Source organism: Papio anubis, chromosome 6, assembly GCF_008728515.1.
Source record: "Papio anubis isolate 15944 chromosome 6, Panubis1.0, whole genome shotgun sequence".
NCBI lineage: Eukaryota > Metazoa > Chordata > Mammalia > Primates > Cercopithecidae > Papio > Papio anubis.
Genome location: NC_044981.1, coordinates 37,498,102 through 37,524,006, shown reverse-complemented (window position 1 = coordinate 37,524,006; position 25,905 = coordinate 37,498,102). Strand labels below are relative to the sequence as shown.

At 43.5% G+C, this 25,905-nt stretch overlaps 1 long non-coding RNA gene across 1 annotated transcript; it reads right to left on the bottom strand.

The window, feature by feature from the left end:
- Window positions 1-335: 335 nt before the first annotated feature.
- On the bottom strand, window positions 336-16,153 carry LOC103883654. The gene is made up of 2 exons (XR_002521540.2): window positions 15,954-16,153; window positions 336-639 (listed from the first exon to the last, which is right to left on the bottom strand). It is a non-coding gene; the product is annotated as an uncharacterized LOC103883654 (long non-coding RNA).
- Between the last annotated feature and the right edge of the window lie 9,752 nt (window positions 16,154-25,905).

Here is a 25,905-nt window from a genome sequence, read left to right as displayed (position 1 = left end):
CATTGCTGTTATCCTGTTCTTTTTTCAGGATGCCCAGATTTCATATTGTTCAAACACACATGCTCTACAAACAATTTGTGCAGTTAATGCAATCATCACAGAGTCCTCAGTTTATGAAGAAGATGATGGGATTAAGAGATTAAAGTAAAGACAGGCATAGGAAATCACAAGGGTATTGATTGGGGAAGTGATAAGTGTCCATGAAATCTTCACAATTTATGTTCAGAGATTGCAGTAAATACAGGCGTAAGAAATTATGAAAGTATTAATTTGGGGAACTAATAAGTGTCCATGAAATCTTCACAATTTATGTTCTTCTGCCGCGGCTTCAACCGGTCCCTCCGTTTGGGGTCCTGACTTCCCGCAACAAGACTCCATCTCAAAAGAAAAAAAAAAAATGATGTGTAACCTTTCCATAAAGTTTCAGCTTTCCAGTCTTCTTGACATTCTGTTCCCCAAACTATAAGCACATCTTTCTGTGCATTTGAATTGTTTCTTCGAGTCACCTGATTGTATCTTTAAGCCCAGATACTTCCTCAGGAAGATGTTTATTTTAGGTCTTGATTTCTCTAAAAGATATCTTTGCTGCTTTGATGTTCTGTTCTGAATGGGATAACTTTTTATTTTGGAAACACACACCTACAGAAAAAGTTGAAAGATTAGTATAATGAATACCCCATATACTCCTCACCAGTATTCACTCATTATTTTCATTTCGCTATATTTTCTTTTTCCTTAGGTATGACATATCCTTTTCTGCCTTGAAATTTGGAAGTAAATCCTAGATTTTGTGGCACTCCACCCCTATATATTTCAACATAAATCATCTATAAATATAAGGATGTTTTCCTATACAACCATAATACCATGCTCACACCTCAGAAAATTAACAACAATTCCAAAATCTAAAATACAAACCCTATTAAAATGTTCTTATTTGTCCCCAAAATGAATCCAATAACTTTTAAGTGGTTTCTTTTAATTCTGCCAAGATCATTTTAAATTTCTGTGCGATCCATTGTTCAATCACTTGATATTTCCACTCATTATAGAAATAGCATTCCCCTGAAGAAAATGGCAAGTATCCCACTCCCAAGAAGGGTAAACATTCCATATTCCCAGGGCGTCTTATAAAAATCCAGGCCGACCTTGCTTTCTCGGGCAGACTGGATAGTAGCATCATGGTATATCAATTTACAAATACTTAATCTCCACTGCTGTCAGACGTGGTTGCTTTTCTGCATTTATTTCTTGGCCGTATTCTGAAACACTGATGTTTTCAAGCTCCTGTACCATTAAGTTACCAGACTCTTTCAAAACATTTAAATCCTCTTCAGGCATTTCCATTCTGACAATGGACAGTCAATTTCTCTACTGGGCAATGTTCCTTGTGTAATTCATTATTATCTTCTGTTTTGAGCATCATTAGGGTTGAAGTTTGTCCTCCAATAGTTTCTCCAGGAAGGGTTTATAAGAACAAACTTTCCTAATTTCTTGCATACACAAAAATGCTTGATTTTAAAAATAAAAAGCCAGGTATAAAAATTTTAGATCACACTTTCTTTCTTTGAGATTTTAGGATTAGTTCCACTGTCTTCTGGGGTTGCATGCTAATTTGGAGAAGTGTAAAGTTAACAAGTCACTTCTCTTAGCCTTTTTGCCTGGCTGTCCCAAAGACTCTTTATCTCTGAAGTACAGCAGTTTTGCTAGGATATGTCTCAGTGAGGAGGACTTTTGTTCATTTCTTCTGGAATCTGTTGTTCCTTTTCAATAGCTAGAGTCATGTTCTCCTTGATTTCTGAAACATTTTGATAAATTGTATCTTTAAATATTTCTTCTGTTACATGATTTCTGTTTTTTTTTTCAGAGCCATCACTTACTGGTTTATTGTGTTTCATTGGCTTTTCTTGTCCTGCTCTTCATTGTTTCTTGTGTATTTTTCAATGAGGTGTAATGACATACAAAAACTGCACATATTTATGTGTACAGTTTGATAGATCAGTTTCAACATATGCATGCACCTACGAAACCATTGCCCCGGTCAAACTGCGAGCATATTCATCACCCCAAAAAGTTTCCACGTACCCTTTATAATCTCTCCCTATATCCCTTCCTACCCTTTTTTCCATTTCCATACACCACTTGTTTGTTTTCTTTCACTTTCGTTGGCATTTTTCCAAAATTTTCTGCAACTGGTACCATACAATATACACTCTCTGGTCTGGCTTTTTTACCCAGTATAATTTTTTTATGAGATTTATCCATGTTGTTGCATGTATCAGTAGAAGTGGTGAGAGCAGACCTCCTTGCCTGGTACCTGATCTTAGGTGAGAACTTTTCCTCTAATCCTTCAGATAGTTCTTGTTCCCCCCTGGCCTCAGGTAATTTCCTCATGTGCATGCACTGATCAGTACACAGCAGAAGACTCAAGTCAGCCCTCTATAGATCTCTGGAGGGAGTGTGCGCTCTGTCTCTCTCTGTCTCTCTGTTTCTCTCTCTGTCTCTCTCTCTCTCTGTGTGTGTGTGTGTATGTGTGTGTGTGTGTGTGAGAGAGAGAGAGAGAGAGAGAGAGAGAGAAACAGAGAGACAGAGACAAAGAGAGACAGAGAGAGACAGAGACAGAAGCTGTCTTCTCTCTGTAATTATTTTCTGAAAACTCTAACCCTCAGCTGAACTGAGAGACCACCATGCTGTAAACAGGTTTTCCCCTCTCTGGGCCATGACTTCAAAACTCTCTCTGAGCAGTAACCTGGAGCAAGTGTGGGGCTCATGTTGTTTATTTCCCATTTCTCGGAGATCACTGAATGTCACTGTATGATATCCAATATCTTAAACATCATTGCTTCTCATTATTTTATCTGCTTTTTTAGTTAATTTTGTTTTTTTCAGGCAGAGGGTAAACCCAGTTCCTGTTAGTCCATCTTGTTTAGAAGCAGAAATCAACTTCATATAGACTTTTGATGAATAAACTTTAAATGAAGAATGCTTTTCCTTGATTAGATACTTGCAGGCGTTCATGCAGGAAATCAGGTTCCAAGCCAGCAGGAACTTTCCTTATAACCCAGGGATGTGAGTTGGAGTCTTTACTTCTCTTCACATCATTCATACAGACTGGTACCAAAGAAATGGTCTGGTACCAAAGAAAGCTTCTTTGCTCCCCCTCCCACACTGATTGTTTCCTGCAGACCTGGCTTGCCTGTGTCATTCCTCATGCGACCCCTTCTTTCTTCCTCAGGACCAAACCGGATGCAGGGAACCTCCAATTCCTGGTCTGAGCACCCAATTCTCACTCTTATAAGCAAAAGATCTGTGTTTTAAAACTTCAGGTGTTGCCAGGCATGGTGGCTCACACCTGTAATCCCAGCACTTTGGGAGGCTGAGGCAGGCAGATCATCTGAGGTCAGGAGTTTGAGATCAGCTTGGCCAACATGGCAAAACCCTGTCTCTACTAAAAATACAAAAATTAGCCAGGAGTGATGGTGCATGCCTGTGACCCCAGCTAGTCAGAGGCTGAAGCAGGAGAATCGCTTGAACCTGGGAGGCGGAGATTGCAGTGAGCCGAGATCATGCCAGAGTGAGACTCCATCTCAAAAAACAAATAAACAAACAGCAACAAAAGAACTTCAGGTGTGCCCTAACACCTGGGATAGGTGTGCTTCGCCAGCTGCCTGAGATCTGCAACCTCTGCACTCTCTCTTCTCTTCCCTCCCTGGCTCTTCCTCTGTTTCTACATCCTTTGACTTTCTTCCACCTATTTAGGGCTTCAGCTTTCTTACATTTTTTTTTTTTTTTTGAGACAGAGTCTCGCTCTGTCGCCCAAGCTGGAGTGCAGTGGCGCGATCCTGGCTCACTGAAAGCTCCGCCTCCTGGGTTCACGCCATTCTCCTGCCTCAGCCTCCCGAGTAGCTAGGACTACAGGCGCCCGCCACCGCGCCCAGCTCATTTTTTGTATTTTTAGTAGAGACGGGGTTTCACCGTGGTTTCGACCTCCTGACCTTGTGATCCGCCCGCCTCGGCCTCCCAAAGTGCTGGGATTACAGGCGTGAGCCACCGCGCCTGGCCTTCTTACATTTTTATAAAGATAGAATTTGAATTTCTGTTTCTTGTTCTCCTTGTTGCTTTTAGGTTTCCTGAGTTTCCAGGAAACCTCTTTGTTGCTTTTAGGTGATTTCCAAGAAAATATCAACTTGAGGCCGTCATCAGCAAACTGGAAGTCAGGGGCCATACAATTGCTATTGTTGCTCTGAATATATTTTTTACATCTCTGTTAAGCCTGACACAGTCTCTGACTGTGCTCAATTAATATTTGAAGACTGGCTATTGAACACATTCAGCAATCCCCTCATAATCTGGGTTTACATAGTTAGGTGGACCACTGCTTTCTCTTTACCTGAGATGCCCCAAATACATGGTCCACCTTTGCTGCCTTGAGTGTGGAGCTCCCCCAAGCACTGAAAGAGCTGTTGAAAGTCTAAGAAGATGAGGCTGTCTGAAGTTTGTCTTCTAGGAGTATGGGCTTTTGAGTTGGACAAACATGAATTTGAGATTCACCTGTAACATTTACTACTTCTTGTTGGACTTCATATTAGTCAGGACTCCCCAGAGAAACAGAACCAACAGGAGATACACACACACACACACACACACACACACATATACATACATATATATACATATATATATTTATGATAGAGAGAGAGAGGGAATGCACTTTTTTAAGTAATTGGCTCACATAATTGTGGGGGCTGTTAAGTTCAAAATCTGCTGGGTGAGGCCAGTGGTTCACACTTGTAATCCCAGCATTTTGGGAGGCTGAGGCAGGAGGATTGCCTGTGCCCAAGAGTTCGAGACCAGCCCGGGCAACGTGGCAAGACCCCATCTCTAAATGAAAACAAAAACAAAAATCTGCTGGGTAGGCCAACAGGTTCCAGTAGTTTATATTGTAATCTTGAGTTCGAAGGCGGTCTGGAGACTGACTTCCTTTTTACTCAGGGGACGTCTTCAAAGGTCTTCATCTGATTGGATGAGGCCCAAACACTATGGAGAGTAATCAGCTTTACTCAAAATCTATTGATTTAAATGTTAATCATATATAAAAAATACCTTCATAGCAACATCTAGACTGGTGTCTGACCAAATGACTGGCCACTATCACCTAGTTGACACAAAATTCACCATCACAGACTTTGAGTCATTTATTCAGTCTCACTGAGTCTCATTTTTCTCATCTATAAGATTGGGTTATTATTATACCTTCCTCAGAGTGTTGTTGTGAAAATCAAATTGGATAAATATGTAAACCATCTAACGTAGCATCTGGCAAATTGAAGGCAATAAATTCAAGCTACTCTTGTTTTGTCTAGAAGAGATGCCTAAGACAGTCTTCTGGAATCCAGCTCATGCCCTTCCACGTACCTCCATCCCCTGTCTGTCTTAAAAGGGCTGGAAGTTTCAAAATTACCTTTTTAGACTCCCTTGGAGCTAGAGAGATTTAGGCTGAGATACTTTCACGCAATTTTAGATGGAAGAGGTTAACCAGAAGGGGCAGATATGGTTGCAATAGCCAGACACCAAGTTCCAGTTGTTGGTCACCAGCTTCATGGACTCACAACAACCATGGTGACAGCAGCAGGGACAGCAACAGCAGTTCCTGACCTCTGGCCTGCAGCTGTGGAAATGTGATCTTGATCCAATAGCCTCTGGGTGGCCCTGACATCTCTTCCTCCTGTAAGCACCTGATTGCTTGGATTAAGTCTGACTGTTTGGGGGTTCACAGAGTGGTTTCTGCTTTGTGCCCTGACTCCTACTTCTACAAAAGACCTTACTAAAAGTGGCTTCATGATGCTGTCCTCTCTGCATTTACCCACTAGGTTCAGGAAGGTTCCCTGGATCCTCCTTATTGGGCCCATCAGAGAGAGACAAGGCCCTGCGATTAGAGCTGTCGTGATGACCTAAGAAGCAGAGAAAGAATCGGCGACAGCCAGTCCAGCACAGGACATTGCATTAACTGCATTGGTGTTCGTGCATTGATTTAAAATCTCAGCATAGAACAGAGAGTTCCGCTAACCAGAATCTGCCATGAACATGATGTCCTGTCTCTGGATGTTGTTCAGCTCGGGGCTGGGTGTCTGTCTCTCAGCAGCCAGAGGGCCCAGCTAGATTTTATTGCATTGCAATATTTATAACTGTAAACACTTGGGTGCATTTAAAGGAACGTCTCATTTTAAAAACCCCCACGTTTCTCAAATTAGGACACAAACCATAAACTTTTCATCAGAGGCTAGCAAAAAGTAGCTTCTCGACCTCTGATCCACTCCCCACTGTAGTCCAGTTTCAGGATGGGGATAAGAAAAAGTGATTTATAAAACTGCCTGTAGCACTGGTAGATGAGAACCACAGACACAAAGTTATTGGGCTGGTGGGTGCTGACTTCATAATGAACCCAAAGTTGAGCCCAAATTTGAAGGTTAAGAAAACAGAGACAGATGGACCAGGAAACATGAAGACAGACAGGATATGACTGCTGCAGGCAGGGAGGGAAACACATCCTTAGCATTTTAATAACAACCTTCATCAAGTGCCTGCTGCGGATGTTTCACATGTGATCTTACTACTCCTCACAACAACCCTATCAACTAGGATTATTAATACCATCTTACTAGTGACAAAACTGAGGTTTGGAGAGACTAAGAGACTTCCTCTGGGATCCTGGCAGAAGCATGGATCCTCCGGGATCCATGAGGTGAAGCTAGAGACTGCAAGTGCAGAGCTTGGCTTGGAACACACTGTTGATTCTGGGCATGTTCAAAGGTGTTACACCAAAGAAGCAGATAAAAACCAGTTTGGAAAATAACAAGTTTTGGAAATTCTGGGTTAATCAAAGTGAAACAGGTTGGATGTTTTGTGTGCTTATTTTCTGCTGCAGAACTTCTCAGAGCCTTTAACGATGCTACCGTGTTTTTGAGTCTTCAAAGAGAGGAGCAGTTATAATTCTTTGAGTCTTCAAAGAATTATGCAGTTCTTCTTGAATACCTTTGAGCACTGAACACATTTCTCATAGAGCATCTTCAGGGTTTAGTATCCCTCAAAGCGCATTTTGGGAAATCCCACTTAGTTGAACTCAGGCCAAACTGTGGCTCATCAGTGTGGCTTGACCTAAGTGGGGGTGAGTGTGTGGCTGAGATATGTTGGCTTCTGTCTGCTGTCCTGCACTATCATTGTAGAGGAGAGCATGGTTGCCTGTCCGAATTCTGGGCCACTAGTGACTCCAGTCCAGCCTCTCCAGGAATTGTGAAGTGGGCGAGAAAACTGGCAGTGGTGGAAGACAAGGAGCCAGGAGGCAGAGAGACTGATGGAGAGACAGGGCCTTTGAGAGATGTCCAGGGAGAAAGAAGAGTCTTTTGTTTTCACACAGTGTTTATGAAATTGTAATTTCCTAAAACAGTATTCTATATTCAATCTCAGACAAAATATCAAACAACTGAAATGGAGAGAAATGTGTGTCCAGCAGTGGGTAGTTTTTCAGTGCAGTTAAGAATAAACATGGACAGCAAGTAGCCCACACGCTGAGAAGGGAGGTCTCAACGAGAGCGGTTATCATTAAGTGAGTTATGCCAGAGTGCTCATAATTTGTGTTTATTTTTATTTCCTATCCTTCTGATAGAGACAGCTGTTATTTCTACACTGCTTCAGACAGGGCTGGCTACATAATTTGTGGGGCCCAGTGCAAAATGAAAATGCAGAGCTCCTCATTCGAAAAGCAGAATAAAAGTGCTGTTACATATACAAAAACAGAGAGCCTTCTCCTTTCTTCTGCACTCCCTCAACTTGTCATGGTGCTTTTTATTTGCTATTTAAAGTACAAAGAGGGAGTCATGCATGGTGGTGCACACCTGTAGTCCCAGATACTCGAGAGGCTGAGGGAGAAGGATTGCTTGAGCCTAGGCATTCAAGAGCAGCCTGGGCAACTTAGTGAGACCCCATTTTACATCAAGACTAAGTGATACGGTTTGACTGTGTCCTCACCCAAATTTCATCTTGAATTGTAGCCCCCATAATTCCCACATATTGTTGGGAGGGGGTTGGGCAGGAGGTAACTGAACCATGGAGGAGGTTCCCCTATACTGTTCTCGTGGTAATGAAAACGTCTCACTAGATCTGATGGTTTTATAAGAGGTTTCCCCTTTCACTTGGCTCTCTCATTCTCCTCTCTTGCCTGCTGCCATGTAAGACGTGCCTTTCACCTTCCGCCATGATTGTGAGGCCTCCCTAGCCACGTGGAACTGGGAGTCCGTTAATCCTCTTTTTCTTTATAAACTACCCAGTCTTGGATATGTCTTTATCAGCAGTGGGAAAACAGACTAATACATTAAGTAACTATGTAAAGAAAAACCAAGAAGCTTAAATTATTAGCCTAAAGGTTATGATTCCTTTTTTTATATTATACAGTGACAGTTTTAGATGCAGATTATTAAACCAAGAACAGAGGCTACTGAGTGAAGGACTCTGTGTGACCGCACAGGTCACATGTGCGTGAAGCCAGGCTTGGCTGCAGAACAAGAAGAAACATGACTTTTGTTTTCCAGGCTTGGCTGCAGAACAAGAAGAAACATGACTTTTGTTTTCCAGTTTTCAAGCAGCTGGTTCTATGCACTCCAGACAGACAGTGTGATCAGGTGTCTGACATTTAGTGTTTCTCCTGTGGGAAGTTGGGGTACACTTTTGAGCACCAGAATCCACCTTTGAAAGATTATAATGACCGCTTCATTAGAGAGAGAAAGAGGAGCCTGCAAGAAAAATGTTTCTCTTGCACTTCTTGAAGCTGTAAGTGTCACTGCTCACTGTAAGGAAATGCTACCAGGGCCAGGGTTGATAAGCCAATCAGGTAGCCTCCAGCGAAGGAATTTCATAAACATGACTCAAACTGGCCTGGTAGCTTCAGGGCCCAGTGGACTACACCAGGTAAGAGGCTGAGAAATGGTTTTCTTGGTAGAGAACAAAGGCACCACCCTTCCACCTAGGAAGGGCAGGGGAGCTGGACGTTATAGGAGAGAGCTGCTTTCTTTCTAGATGCTGTGCTGGGACAGAGTTAAGCCTGCGTGTCTGCTTTTTCCTCTGACTCCATCTTTTCATGCTACATAAGATATCATGCAAGTATGTTGATGCCTTATGCCTTAATTAGAATTAACATTCCCACCCACTGGTGCCTCTTCTTTGCTTGTTTATAAAGTTAGCACTTAACGATCCTCATAACTTTATAAGACTTATGTTATTGTCCTCATTTTCCTGATGAATAAACCGAGACTTCAAAGGATGATGTGACTGAAGGAGGTCACCTAGCCAAAGTGGGTTTCCCTGAGCCTGGGGGCCAGGTCTGGCTGGCTCCAAAGTGCCTCCTGGCCCTCAATCTTTCCCTGCCCCCATCCATCATCCTGAATCTTGGCTCAGCATCACGGCACCAGCTGTGGATCTGTCTGCGGGACTCAGAAGGGCTAAGGATTTTACTAAATACCAACCGTACACAAACACACACACACATATAAATGGTGTAAATAGATATCTTTAGAGTCTGGGCACATCCCTTTGAATATCCTTCATGGTGGCAAATCTTTTCCTCTGAAAGTATATTCGATTTTTCAAAATGAATGAAAATTATTTGGAGCCTGATAGTTTAGTGGGCTGTGAATTTATTCTGCAGATAAAGTGGTAAAACAGCTAATTGGGATGGGGACAGAAAGAAAGGATAAAGGTTTGTCTGCCTGTGTGTACGCACATATGCATTTTTTTTTGTTTGTTTGAGACGGAATCTCACTCTGTCGCCAAACCGGAGTGCAGTGGCGCGATCTCGGCTCACTGTAACCTCCACCTCCTGAGTTCAAGCAATTCTCCTGCCTCAGCCTCCTGAGTAGCTGGGCTACAGGCATGCAGCACCATGCCCAGCTAATTTTTGTATTTTTAGTAGAGATGGGGTTTCACCATGTTGGCCAGGATGGTCTCCATCTCTTGACTTCGTGATCCGCCCGCCTCGGCCTCCCATAGTGCTGGGATTACAGGCGTGAGCCACCGCGCCCGGTCCATATGCATGTGTTTTACCGCCTACCCTGAGCCCAGCATCTTGGTACTGCTGTCCACGTCCTTGTCTTGTCTGTGGCCACGCACTGAGGTGGAAGGTGGATATTATTATTCCCAATTTCTAGAGGTGGAAATTCAGGATAAAAGAGATGAAGTTACAATCCTCCAGTAGTTCGCAAAACTGAAACTGGAATCTAACTTACCTTAAGGGAATGAGAACCTTTTTTTGGTAAAAATAAAAAATAAAAATAAACAAAAAGAAAGAAGATTTGTTTCCTCTAAAGTGATGAGATGATTGTCTTATTTGGTCCCAGAACTGGCTCTGCAGATAATTCTAAACCATTCTGAATATGTTTTAAGAAACGGCAGCATCACTATCATAAGAGTAAAGTTTCCAAAGAGAGCACTCTAATGGGCACAAACCTCACTTGGCTGTCTCTGCATTATTTTTGTTTTAAATCAGACAATTTCCTAGTCACGCTTTGGCTATAGTTCATTGGAACCCAGACTTTAGGCACTAGAAGGAGCCCTGGAGATCCGCTTGTTCAGCACCGTCATTCTAGGGAGGCACCCTCAGCTCCGGAGACAAGCTGAGATGAGATGAGTACCTGCTGGGGCGCCCGCAATGGCTGGGGGCAGAGCCTTCACTCAACCTAGGAGCTTGACAACGCAGTACTGCCTCACCACAGCACACTGCTTCCTCCCACACTGGTACGACATCTTTCTAACAACAAGAATAAACATTTTTTTTTTTTTTGGAGAAATTTCCATGTGTCAGACACCTAAAGTACATTGTCTTATTAAGTCTTCAAGGAAACCTATGGGTGAGAAAGGACCATTCCCATTTCCAGATAATAAAACCGAGGCCTGGAGAAATCAAACAGTAGGTCCAAGTTACAGAGGTAGGAAAGCGAGGGCCCAGGATTTCAACCCAGCTCTGCCCACCTCTCGGTCCTGCATGTTTAACGGTACTCAATGCTGCCTCCTTTTGTCCCAGCGCTTTCTCCCTCTTCCTCCCATGTCCCCGAGGAGCCAAGTATACAGATTCCCAGAATAAGGCACATTCCATTCAAAGGCACCCTCCCTCCAGCTAGTCACTTCCCTTCTTTTTGTGTTTATCAACACAAATAGCCTGTCCTCCTGGCACGTTTGTTTTGCTGGAGGCCTCCCTTATTCCCTAGGAGCCCTGAGGAACAATGAACTGTTATTTGAGCCCTCCAGGACTCCGCCCCATCCTGGACAGCTTCCTCAACTTCCCCTCCTCACACTCACCCGCCTCCCTCAGAGCCTGTGTACAAAGTGCGTCAATCACTTGTTTACTTGCTTTTCCTGCCTGGGCCTGGGGTTCTGTTGGCTATTTTTCCCTCTGGAGGTTCTCCTGAAGTGAGCTTTGATCTTCAGAAGGGAAGGGCAACAGGAAGTTGGTGAGAGATGCTAAGAGTGGGTTAGCATCTGACTCATTCCATGATAGGAAACCAAAAAGGTCATCTCTTAAAGAAACCAGCAAGGATGCTGCTGAGAACTGTGCATCCCTGTCTCCTGGGTGGAGACAGGGACAGAATTCAAATTCCATAAGCCAGAGGCAAATCCTCCCAGACCTTTCCATCCTTAGCTAGCAGTATAATTCATTGAGTATTAAACCAATGTGTACCCTTTCCAGAAAAAGCCAGAGCTGCAGACACCCATTGGAGGGAGATATTTTTAGATGCATATCTTCCCTTGGATAAGGCTGCTTGTGGAGACAACACAACTGCACAGTCCTATTTGAGAGCAGACATGAGAACATCTCTGGAATACTGCCTGTAATGTCATGCCAGTAGAGCTACTTATTTGGACTTCTGAAGACTAGTTTGGACCTCAAAATCCACATTAACATAAAAGGGATCACTGGGCAGGGACACATAACTACTAAAATAATGTAGCAGCCAGGGTCCTGGCAAGATATGAAAGACATAATGAAAAGGGTTTAACTGAAGATAATTTAATAAGGGACTATTTATGGGGGGCTGTGAGGGGTTAAGAGAACTAGCAAGGGATGGAGAGGCAGGGAGGCAGAGGGGAGGATATACCTTTCACTTCTCTTTCCTCCTGACCTCTGATTTCCTGCCAGTGCCTCCCATTGGCAAAACCCAGATAAAAGCCAAAGAACAGAAGACCGTGGGTGGTGTGTGTAGAAGTCAGCCCCTGGGGCAGAGAGCAAGGTGAAAAGGGCGGAGAATGGATCAGAGTGGGCAAAGAAAGAATACACAGCCACCTACCCTCTCACTGACAGCTTAGGGGATGGTTTTTAACTGGTGGTCTCAGCACAGCTGTTTTTCATGGACTCCAAGCTGTTACAATACGATTCTAACCACTGTAAAATGTATCTATTAAACTGGTCTGAAAATCAGCATTGTGCTGCTGATTGGGTATCTTATTGTGATTCCTGCCACCCCTGATTAGACCTCTAGAAGAGGGAGAGCCCTTGCACCCCCTTTCCTATTTCCCTCTGTTCAAGGACTACACAGTTCATGGGAACATACAATCTTATTACTTCACAAAGTAGATTTGCTTTGGTGTCTTCTTGGTATGGAAGTTTGTATTGTGAAGTGTATCATATGTATAAAAGAGTATTTGAGATATATGTAGAGTTTAAAATATAGTACGTTTAGTATCTATATATTTACCACAAAAGTTAAGAAAGTGAACACTAACCTTGGAACACTAACCTTAGAAGTCCTCCAAATGCCCCTCTCTAAATAAAATCTCCAGCTTCCTCCCCAGAGGTAACCACTGTCTTGATTTTTGTGCTTATCTTTATCTCGTTTATTTTTTCTTGTTGTCGACACAGGGTGTCTCTCCGTTGCCCAGGCCAGAGGGCAGTGGCATGACCTCCCAGGCTCAATCGATCCTCTCACCTCAGCCTCCCAAGTAGCTGGGACTACAGGTGCACACCACCACACCCAGATAATTTTTTAAAAAAATTTTATAGAGATCAGGTCTCTATAAAGTATGTTGCCCAGGCTAGTCTCAAACTCCTGGGCTGCCCAAGTAATCCTCCCACCCCAGCTTCCCAAAGTATTGGAATTACAGGCATTAGCCACCACACTTGGCCCCATCTTGATTTTCGTTATAGTTTTCCCACCTAGGTATATATTCCATAACAATGTATATCAAGTAGAAGCACAAATCTAGTTGAGAATTAAAGGGTAGTGTTGCCTATTTGATAAAGGTGCCCAGGAAAGAGATACGCTGAACAGAGTGTCTGGGTAATCTGTTTTCATCTTCCCCAAGAGTTTACAAGAGTCTCTCCTGGAGAAATAGGTAGACAAGGTCATGAGTGGGTCTTCCCTTCCCCATTTTCTCTGTTCTTTCTTTTTAGAACTTCTATTATTGCAGTATTGAACCTTCGTAACTGGTCTTCTATTCTGTTTCATCTGTTTCCTTTTAGTTTTTTTCTATATATTTTTACTCTTTATGGGGAGGGAGATGGAAATGAGGTGAGATTTCTTCAGTATTTCTTCCTTCTCAGGGTTTTTCATTTTCCTTATCTTTTTTTTTTTAATTTTTGAGAGCTTTGTAGTCTCCTTAAATATTCCTTTTTTATAGCATCCTGTTCTTGTTTCATGGAAGTTCTTTTACTTCTCAATGAATGTTGATTATAAAATTTATTTGAGAAATAAAATTTTCCTGCATAGTTTTTGTTTCTGCCAAATTGTTTTTTCTTCCATGTTTGAGCTTTTCCTTAGATGTAAAACCTGACTGTATGCTCATGATAATGAATAAAGAGCTGGAAAAAAAAAAAAAAAACGAATAGGAAATTCTCAGCAAGTGGGTGAGGCCTGTCAACTTAGCTTCAAAGAAGGGTCATCTGGCTGGGCTGCTTGTTGGGAGAGCACCCAATATCTTTACGCATTTATTCTCCAGATGGTCAGTTACCCAGGGAACAGTCTTACAGTATCTAGCCATGAGGGTAAGGGTCTAGATGCTAATTTACTGGGAGCCAAGTATGGAAACGACATGGGCATTATAATTCAGAGTCAGTTCTATTCCAGAGCAACTATACCTAATGAAGGGCCCAAGAATGGGAGGTGGGAAGGGCACTGTCAGTCTGTGCCTAAAAGGCTTGTTTCTGCCTCATTATACATCAGACTTGCCTTTCCTGTAGTAGAAAATTGGGCATCCAAATGATGAAGTAAGTAATAACAAACAAGAATTTGCTGAGTGTCTCCCTCACTTAGCAACACAGAAGTAGATGCATGTACTTGAGCTGGTCAATATCCACAGCTGACTGCATGGTAGGCATTGGGGAATTATTGAAGGTCTGTCTCTTTTCTAGTCATTTTGAAGTTGAGTAAACAATGGCCAGAGAGATTAAATTAACTGACTCAAGTTCAGACAGCTATTAAGTGGCAGAATTAGAATTCTCATCCCAGTCTATTTGATTCCAAAGCTCTTGATTATTATTTTAAATAGTATTTTTTCTAAGAAATGTATGCTTATTATAGGTATCACAGAAATATATAAAGTTTCAAATAAACTTTTAAAAAACAACTATAAGGCCACCAAAACATTGTGTAATATTCTTTCATAGGAATCCACCACAATTTATAATTTATAAAAATAATTGATCATTTATTTGATTGTCCCCTAGTTAGGGTCATTTAGATTGGTAAACCTATGCTCTTTCTACTATATGACATCAACCAAGAGCAGCAAGCATAAGTAGGAAGGGCAGGGTCCTAGGCAGGTGCCCAGGTGGAAAGCTACTGAGTAAAGGGGATTCAGAGGGACACAGTTCAGTACCCTGGAGAGCTCCATGACCGTGTGGCTCCTTTATGGACTCAGCAGTAACACTGGCTGGGAACTCTTTAGGGTTCTGAACTGCTTTCCCAGAATGGGATGTTAAAAGACATCATACATAGCTGAGTTTTGGGGGATGGAAGTGGTCTCTTTGTCCCTGGGAGGATTCATTCTCACCACTCCCCGGTTCAAAGAGCTTTGTGGCTGTGGGTCGTTATTCTCACCACTCTGCTTTTTCTCATGCTGGCCCCTCAGCTGAGAATCCCTGGCTAATTTCTACTGATCTTTCAATGTCCCATTTCATCACTAATTTCTCCAATAAGATTTCTGAGCTCCCTCTATCTTCACCCTCAATGATTTTCTCCCTTTTTTCCTCTGCATCTCTCTTACTCATTATATGTGCCACATTAGATTATAATTATGTTTGTTCTCCTCCTTAGAATATGAATTCCTTGAAGCAGAGACTGAGTCTTAGCTATATTTTGTCCCAGTAGGTACTCAATAAATAATATTTAACAATCACTAAATGAGTGCATTTTTGTAGGCAATGAGAAGCTATTGAAGGTGGCTCTCAACCAGGGGCAGTTTTGCGCCCTGAGGAACACTTGTTGATATCTGAAAATAGTCTTTGCTGTTACAAGTCAGCGAGTAAATTCTCCTGGAATATAATAGGTAGAGACTATGGGCCCTTCTAAATATCCAACAATATACTTTACAGTCCCCAGACAAGGAATTATCTGACCCAAAATGTTATTCATGCTGAGGATGGGAAACAGTTTTAGAACAATAAAATGGATTTAATCAAACTCTTCTTCAGTCAGCTTAAGTCTCTCGAGAGCAGTAAGTCTAACTGGTTCATTTTACAGATGAGTAAAACTGATTTAGGTGGTTGTGGAGCCACAGCAAGTATTTATACTATGGCACCCTTTCCACACAGTTACACTTGTCAGGCCTCTGAGCCCAAGCTAAGCCATCATATCCCCAGTGACCTGCACGTATACATCCACATGGCCTGAAGCAAGTGAAGAATCACAAAAGAAGTGAAAATAGCTGGTTCCTGACCTGATGACATTCCACCATTGTGATTTGTTCTGCCCTACCTTAACTGAGCGATTAACCTTGTGAAATTCCTTCTCCTGGCTCAGAACCTCCCCCATTGAGCACCTTGTGACCCCCACCCCTGCCCATAAGAGAACAACCCCCTGTGACTGTAATTTTCTACTACCCACCCAAATCCTATAAAACGGCCCCACCCCTATCTCCCTTCGCTAACTCTCCTTTCAGACTCAGCCCGCCTGCACCCAGGTGAAATAAACAGCCTTGTTGCTCACACAAAGGCTGTTTGGTGGTCTCTTCACACGGACGCGCATGACATTTGGTGCTGAAACCCAGGACAGGAGGACTCCTTAGGGAGACTGGTCCCCTGTCCTCGCCCTCAGTTCTGTGACTAGATCTACCTATGACCTCGGGTCCTCAGACCAACCAGCCCAAGGAACATCTCATGAATTTCAATTTGGGTAAGAAGTCTTTTGACTCTCTTCTCCAGCCTCTCTTGCTACCCTTCAATCTCCCTGTCTTGCTACCCTTCAATCTCCCTGTCCTTCCAATTCCAGTTCTTTTCCTTTCTAGTAGAGACAAAGGAGACTCATTTTTATCCATGGACCCAAAACTCCGGCGCCGGTCACGGACTTGGAAAGACAGTTTTCCCTTGGTGTTTAATCACTGTGGGGACACCTGCCTGATTATTCATCCACACTCCATTGGTGTCTGATCACCACGGGGACACCTGCCTTGGTCATTCACCCACATTCCCTTGGTGACAAGTCAATTGCGGGGATGCCTGCTTTGGCTGCTCACCCACATTGCAGCCCAGGGCTGCTTACCACCCTCTTCTCCATGTCTCTACCTTTCTCTTTAAACTTACCTCCTTCACTATGGGCAAGCTTCTGCCCTCCATTCCCCCTTCTTCTCCCTTAGCCTGTGTTCTCAAGAACTTAAAACCTCTTCAACTCACACCTGACCTAAAACTTAAATGCCTTATTTTCTTCTGCAATACCGCTTGGCCCCATTACAAACTTGACAGTAGTTCCAAGTGGCCAGAGAATGGCACTTTTGTCTATCCTACAAGATCTGGATAATTTTTATCGAAAAACGGGCAAAAGGTCTGAAGTGCCTGACATTACACATTGGACCCTCCCTAGTCTCTGCTCCCAATGCGACTCGTCCCAAATCTTTCTTCTTTCTCTCCTGTCCATTCCTTCAGTCTCCACCCCAAACTGAGTCCTTTGAATCCTCCTTTTCTACGGACTCATCTGACCTCTCCCCTCCTCCCCAGGTTGCCCCTCACCAGGCTGAGCCAGGTCCCAATTCTTCCTGAGCCTCCGCTCCCCCACCCTATAATCCTTTTATCATCCCCTCCTCATACCCAATCTGGCTTACAGTTTCTTTCCTCAACTAGCCCTCCCCCACCTGCCCAACAATTTCCTCTTAAAGAGGTGGCTGGAGCTGAAGGCATAGCCAAGGTTAGTGCTCCTTTTTCTTTATCCAATCTCTCACAAATCACTTAGTGTTTAGGCTCTTTTTCATCAAATATAAAAACTCAACCCAGCTCATGACCCATTTGGCAACAACCCTTAGATGTTTTACCACCCTAGACCCAGAAGGGCCAGAAGGCCGTCTTATTCTCAACATGCATTTTATTACCCAACCCACTCCCAACATTAGAAAAAGCTCCAAAAATTAGATTCCAGCCCTCAAACCCCACAACAGGACTTAATTAACCTCGCCATCAAGGTGTATAATAATAGAGTAGAGGCAGTCAAGTAGCAGCATATTTCTGAGTTGCAATTCCTTGCCTCCACTGTGAGACAAACCCCAACCACATCTCCAGCACACAAGAACTTCCAAACGCCTGAACCACAGTGGCCAGGCATTCCTCCAGGACTGCCTACCCCAGGATCTTGCTTCAAGTGCCAGAAATCTGGCCACTGGACCAAGGAATGCCCACAGCCCATGATTCCTCCTAAGCCATGTCCCATCTGTGCAGGACTGGAAATCGGACTGTCCAACCCAGCAGCCACTCCCAGAGCCCCTGGAACTCTGGCCCAAGGCTCTCTGACTGATTCCTTCCCAGATTTTCTTGGCTTAGCAGCTGAAGACTGACACTGCCAGATTGCCTCGGGAGCCTACAGGACCATCACAGATGCTTTGGGTTACTCTTACAGTGGAGGGTAAGTCAGTCCCCTTCTTAATCAATATGGAGGTTATCCACTCCATATTACCTTATTTTCAAAGGCTATCCACTCCACATTACCTTCTTTTCTTGCCTCCAAAACTATTGTGGGTATTGACGGCCAGGCTTCTAAACCTCTTAAAACTCCCCAACTCTAGTGCCAACTTGGACAACATTCTTTCATGCACTCTTTTTTAGTTATCCCCACCTGCCCAGTTCCTTTATCAGGCTGAGACATTTTAACTAAGTTATCTGCTTCCCTGACTATTCCTAAGCTACAGCCACACCTCATTGCTGCCTTTTCCTAGTTCAAAGCCTCCTTCACATCCTCTCCTTGTATCTCCCCACCTTAATCCACAAGTATAAGACACCTCTTCTCCCTCCTTGGCAATGGGTAATGCACCCCTTACCATCCCATGAAAACCTAACCACCCTTAACCTGCTCAACACCAATATCCCATCCCACAGCACACTTTAAAAGGATTAAAGCCTATTATCACTTGCTTGTTACAGCATGGCCTTTTAAAGCCTATAAACTCTCCTTTCAATTCCCCTATTTTACCTGTCCAAAAACCAGACAAGTCTTACAGGTTAGTTCAAGATCTGCGCCTTATCAACCAAATTGTTTTGCCTACCCACCAGGTGGTGCCAAACCTGTATACTCTCCTATCCTCAATATCTTCCTCTACAACCCATTATTCTATTCTAGATAAAACTAGCTGACTCCATAGATCCTAAATCCTTCCCCACTCCTCTTTCCGTTCCTTAAAAATAGCCCTAAAGGCTGCTCCCACACTAGCGCTCCCTAACTCATCCCAACCTTTTTCATTACACGCAGCCGAAGTGAAGGGCTGTGTGGTTAGAGTTCTTACCCAAGAGCCGGGACCGCACCCTGTAGTCTTTCTGTCCAAACAACTTGACCTACTCTTTTAGCCTAGCCCTCATGTCTGCATGTGGTGGCTGCCGCTGCTTTAATACTTTTAGAGGCCCTGAAAATCACAAACTATGCTCAACTCACTCTCTACAGTTCTCACAACTTCCAAAATCTATTTTCTTCCTCACACCTGATGCATATACTTTCTGCTCCCTGGCTCCTCCAGCTATACTCACTCTTTGTTGAGTCTCCCACAATTACCATTGTTCCTGGCCCAGACTTCAGTCCGGCCTCCCACATTATTCCTGATACCACACCTGACCCCCATGACAGTATCTCTCTGATATACCTGGCTTTCATTCCATTTCCCCATATTTCCTTCTTTCCTGTTCCTCACCCTGATCACACTTGGTTTACTGATGGCAGTTCCACCAGGCCTAATCGCCACTCACTAGCAAAGGCAGGCTATGCTATAGTATCTTCCACATCTATCATTGAGGCTACTGCTCTGCCACCTCCACCACCTCTCAGGAAGCTGAACTCATTGCCTTAACTCAGGCCTTCACTCTTGCAAAGGGACTACACAACAATATTTATACTGACTCTAAATATGCCTTCCATACCCTGCACCACCATGCTGTTATATGGGCTGAAAGAGGTTTCCTCACTACATAAGGGTCTTCCATCGTTAATGCCTCTTTAATAAAAATTCTTCTCAAGGTTGCTTTGCTTCCAAAGGAAGCTGGAGTCATTCACTGCAAGGGCCATCAAAAGGCATCAGATCCCATTGCTCAGGGCAATGCTTATGCTGATAAGGTAGCTAAAGAAGCAGCTTAGCTCCAACTTCTGCCCCTCACAGTCAGTTCTTCTCCTCCTCGTTGGTCACTTCCACCTACTCTCCTACTGAAACTTCCACCTATCAATCTCTCCCTACACAAGGCATATGGTTCTTGGACCAAGGAAAATATCTCCTTCCAGCCTCATAGGCCCATTCTATTCTGTCATTTCATAACCTCTTCCATGTAGGTTACAAGCCACTAGCCTGCCTCTTAGAACGTCTCATTTCCTTTCCATTGTGGAAATCTATCCTCAAGGAAATCACTTCTCAGTGTTCCATCTGCTATTCTACTACTCCTCAGGGATTATTCAGGCCCCCTCCCTTCCCTACACGTCCAACTCAGGGATTTGCCCCTGCCCACGACTGGCCAATTGACTGTACTCACATGCCCTGAGTCAGGAAACTAAAATACCTCTTGGTCTAGGTAGACACTTTCACTGGATGGGTCTCACAGGGTCTGAGAAGGCCACCATGGTCATTTCTTCCCTTCTGTTAGACATAATTCCTCAGTTTGGACTTCCCACCTCTATACAGTCCAATAACAGACTGGCCTTTATTAGTCAAATCACCCAAGCAGTTTCTCAGGCTCTTGGTATTCAGTGGAAACTTCATACCCCTTACCATCCTCAATCTTTAGGAAAGGAAAAACGGACTAATGGTCTTTTAAAAATATACCTCACCAAGCTTAGCCTCCAACTTTAAAAAAAAAGGACTCTGTCAAGAATACAGCCCAAAAACTTGCCAACCAAGCAAGTAATTATGCTGAACCCCCTTGGGCACTCTCTAATTAGATGTCCTGGGTCCTCCCACTTCTCAGTCCTTTAATACCTGTTTTTCTCCTTCTCTTATTTGGAAGTTGTGTCTTCCATTTAGTTTTTCAATTCATACAAAACTGCATCCAGGCCATCACCAATCATTCTATATGACAAATGCTCCTTCTAACAACCTTATCACAAAATCTTCCTTCAGCTTAATCTCTCCCACTCTAGGTTCCCATGCCACCCCTAATCCCACTTGAAGCAGCCCTGAGAAACATCGCCCTTTATCTCTCCATACCACCTCTCAAAATTTTTGCTGCCCCAACACTTCAATACTATTTTATGTTATTTTTCTTATTAATATAAGAAGGCAGGAATGTTAGGCCTCTGAGCCCAAGCTAAGCCATCGTATCCCCTGTGACCTGCACGTATACATCCAGATGGCCTAAAGCAAGTGAAGAATCACAAAAGAAGTGAAAATAGCCGGTTCCTGCCTTAACTGATGACATTCCACCATTGTGATTTGTTCCTGTCTCACCTTAACTGAGCGATTAACCTTGTGAAATTCCTTCTCCTGGCTCAGAAGCTCCCCCACTGGGCACCTTGTGGCCTCCGCCCCTGCCCGCAAGAGAAAAAACCCCTTTGACTATAATTTTCCACTACCCACCCAAATCCTGTAAAACCGCCCCACCCCATCTCCCTTCACTGACTCCTTTTTCGTACTCAGCCTACATTCACCTAGGTGAAATAAACAGCTTTGTTGCTCACACAAAGCCTGTTTGGTGGTCTCTTCACATGGACGCACGTGATAACGCTTGGTTGACATTATTTTTTAGCCATTCAGTACTCTGAATCGTGTGGGAATAGAATGATTTTCTTAATGCACATTATTCTGCATTCATCAGTCAGTTTTGAAAGACAAGGATGATACTGTCCAGACTAGAGAAAACATTTTGGAGTCACAGAACAGGCAACAGCCAGTCTTTCCCTGACCCCATTCCCACACTAGCCTCTCTTTTCTAGAAAGATGCTGCAAACCAAGGGCTGAGTGAGAAGAATGGTTCATTTCCGAACAATTCAATCTGCTCCGGGAAACAAGGGATTAGCCTGTGGAAGAGTGAGTTATTTTAAACCACTCTGCATTAAAATCAATTAATGCTCTGGAGGGTCCAGCCTGCCACAGGAGAATTCACTCTAATTGCTACAGACCAATGGTTGTCAATATAACGTTCCTCCTATCAGCAAATAATAGCATTGGGTAGGGTGGGGTGTGGGGGATGAACTCAATCTCCACAGGAAGACATAGACCAAATGTGATGGCTATATTCTCTTCAAGTGCCTCAGATTTAGAATCCTTCTGATCCCAAAGTGTGCTCACCATACCTCTCATGAGTCAAATTGCCATTTTCCCAGCAGTAATCATGTGTCCAGGCTTCTGCCATTCAGCTCTGTTGAGTTAGAAAAGCCAAAGGAATGGAACAACAACAACAAAAGAAAAGCCAAATGATTCAGCCACAATACAGAGTGAATCAGCAAAGGAAAAAAAAAAAATGTAGGAAAAGAGAATCTGTGTGGTTTCTTGAATAAAAGTGCCTTCCAATAAATTTGGTGAATTGTCTTCAAGGGAATCAGCTGAATGTGTTAATCATTTATTGTATATCATAACTGTCTGGCGCATATGTGATTAGCTGAAAATAATATTTGTGGGTCCACTGAGACTCTGAAATGATGCAGAGGAGAAGCTAGCTTTTGCAGAAGGAGCTCAACTTTCTTTGCTAAAGTTTTCCTTGGAGCTTCAAAGGCTGTTTCTGTATTGGCTGCTATTGGCATGAGAATGTAAAAGGCGTGGGGGAACTTTCTCTGGAAAGGACCTTTCACAGAGAATCAGGAAAATAGGAACCAGGCCTCAACAAGGAAATGCTGTCTTTCTTTTTTTCTTTTTCTTTTTTTTTTTTGAAACAGAGTCTTGCTCTGTCACCCAGGCTGGAGTGCAGTGGCATGATCTCGGTTCACTGCAACCTCCAACTCCCAGGTTCAAGAGATTCTCCTGCCTCAGCCTCCCAAATAGCTGGGACTATAGGTTCCCACACCATGCGTGGCTAATTTTTGTATTTTTAGTAGAGATTGGGTTTCTCCATGTTGGCCAGGCTGGTCTCAAACTCCTGACATCAGGAGCCGCCCCCCTCGGCCTCCCAAAATGCTGGGATTACAGGCGTGAGCCACTGTGCCTGGCCTCCACCTCTATTTCTTGTCCTTTTCTTCTCTTTCATGTGTGTGCATGTATGTGGATATAGGTTTGAAACCCAGTTCTACTCTGAGCTTCAGATTCTTCATCTATAAATTGGGAATCATAATGCTAATATCCCCAACTTGTCAAGGGGGTTTTCATGGACTGATGTATATAAAGCACACGACTCATGAAGGCACTAGAGAAATCTACTATTACCAGGGCTCAGTTCCTGCCTGAGTGATTTCCTAATGACAGAAATCTTGGCCTAGGGACTTAGTGGTTTGGGAATAATGGGAGATGGATGGTCAAACCTAAGAAGAAGTCTCTATCAGGGGTGCACTTGAAGTTTTGAGGTCTAATGATTTTTCTGAACCTCTTTACAAGATGTATAGAGGTTGGAGTTTGTGGTTAACCAAAGTTTTGAATTGCTCAGCTCTGTATTTAATATTCTACAGAATGGATTTATCACTGAGTAGGCTTGGAGGAGGCCCAAAACTTTTCGGACTTTGCAATAAACTTAGAATTCAGAGAGAATGTCTGACAAGAATCATCCTGCCATGGGTCCAAAGAGAGAAAAATGCTTCCACCATGAAAGAAAAAAGGAGTTCAGTTGGTGAATCTTCAGTTACAGTAAACACAGGGTGGTGATGGGTGTCCTAAGTGCAAAGGTACCCACACCCAGCTCCTCATCAGAGTCACTGGAAGAATTTTACGAAAATATACAGGTTCCTGAGCCCCACCCTGGATATTAAAGGGGACACAGATAGGCTCAGGATCTCATTTCTTTGTTATTAAAGTGCTAAGATGATTCTGATGATCAGTCAGGTTTAGAAACAACTCAGAAGGTAGATGGCCCAGGCCCATGGACTCTAGCTGTAGAAGTGATTTGTTGAGAATCAGCTTCTTTACTCCACTTCCCTTTGCAGAGATCTGACCCACATCTCTCCAGTATGATGTAAGAAAGATTTAGGAAAGTCTTCAGAGGCACTTGGAGCTGATTTGCACTTCAGAGGCAGGGATTTTGGAGTCCATGTCTGAGAGATGACACTGTCTGACCATCAAGGCCTGCTATTGTTTGGACATTTGACCTCTCCAAATCTCATGTTGAAATTTCATCCCCAGTGTTACAGTGTTGGGAGGTGATGCCTAGTGGGAGGTGTTTTGGTCATGGGGCTGGATCCCTGACAAATGTATTAATTCCCTCCCTGAAGTGGGGCAGTGGGTGAGTTCTCACTATATTGTTCCCATAAGAATTGGTGGTTGAAAAGAGCCTGGCACTTCCCTTCCTCTCTCTTGCTTCCTCTCTCACTGTGTGATCGCTGCACATGTTGAATCTCCTTCACCGTCCACCATGAGTGGAAGCAGCCTGAGGCTTTCACCAGGTGCATAGTCTTCCAGCCAGCAGAATCATGTGCCAAATAAACCTCTTTTCTTCATAAATTACACAGCCTCAAGTGTTCCTTTAAAACAACACAAACGGATTAAGACAAGGCCACTATCATTATCAAATGTATTTATGACATTCGAGTCCCGCACAGTGACCCAACCTTTATGATCGCATCTCCTACCAACCCCTGCTGGGCACTCAAGTGTCTCCCAATATCCCTTGAACTTTTCTAATTTTCTTTGCATCTTCCTCCCTAATCTGCAATGAACTCCACTTCACTAACACAGGCAGCATAGCTGGTGGATGGCTGGCTTTGGAATTAGGGCAGGTTGGAATTCTGGTGTAGCTGGGATCCAAATTGCACCATGTTGTCAACCCCCTAGGGAGGCAGAGCAGCAAGAGTGAATGGGCCTGAGTCATGGCCCCATAACACTCTCATGTGATGCCTGCTGGGAAGACATACATTTCTATTCTGTTCATTATTATTTTTGGTCTTTATTCAGAAACATGAAACAATATCCTATTGACTAGTAAACCAACCATTGTAATACAGCTGATAAGGGTTGCAATAGAGGATGCACTTCGTGTTAGGAGATTATATCTGAAAGAACCAAAACCAGGCCCAAGAGCAAGGCCTGAGGAGTTTCCTGAAGAAGGAAATGTAGAAGCCAAGTATGTGAGATGAGTGGCACTTGGCATGTGAGGAAGCAACAAAAAGATGCAAAAAGATAAAGGAAAATGTGTCAGGAAAGGCACAACAGAGGTGGGAAACAAGCTGGGCTGTTTGGGAAACTGTAGTTCAGCATTGCTAAAGGGTAGGGTATGAGTGGTCAGTGGAAAGCAATGAGGCTGAGGCTTGGGAGTGGGTATTGTGAGGGAGAAGGAAAGATGTAGTAGCATGATGTTCCAATCAGAGACCCCCTCCCCAACATGGAACCCCTCACCACAGAACACCCCACCATGGAAATGTCTACCATAGAACCCCCAACCATGAAATCCTCAGCCATGGGGCCCTCCACCATGGAATCCCTCACCATGGAGACTTCCATGTCTTTAGCAGCTCTGGGTGAGGAAGGAGGCTGAAGTCAAAGATAGGTGCTATCTAGTTCCCCCTACTATTTGCTTCCTAATGGAGAACTCAGATTCACAGAGGGGCTTTGTCCACTGTCCTGACCAGCTGGATTTCTTTTGAGGTAGACAGAAATCCCTGTGTCTCCTATGGACTGTGGGAGGCTGGCTGATAGGCTTCTCAATACCACTTCAAAGTTATATGAATGACTGCATATATTTAACCCAAGCCCTATTAAGATAATGGGAAAAAAGAGATTTATTTTGGTTCAAATAATCCCCAAAGAGTGATCGGAGTCAGGGGAGAAAGCAGGAGAGAAAACCATCCCACCAGTTTTTTTGTTTTTTGTTTTTTGTTTTTTAATATGGAAATAATTTCAACTATCTCAGATGGTTTAAAAACCTATTAAGGCACCAATTCTCCATATGCATTCCAATTCCTTTGGGATAGGAGGATTTTCTTTTCCTCCCCCTGTTTCTTTCCAGGACTTTGGTCACCTACTGAGCTTGGACCATGCCGGTTTCATACCTTCTTAGCTGCCTGTGTACTACTGCTAGGTACTCCCCATCAGGTCACCTCATTCTAGTCTTCCTGTGAGGTATCATCCCCATTTACAAATAAAGAAACAGACAAATAAAAATTAGAAGCTACTTATGTACTTACT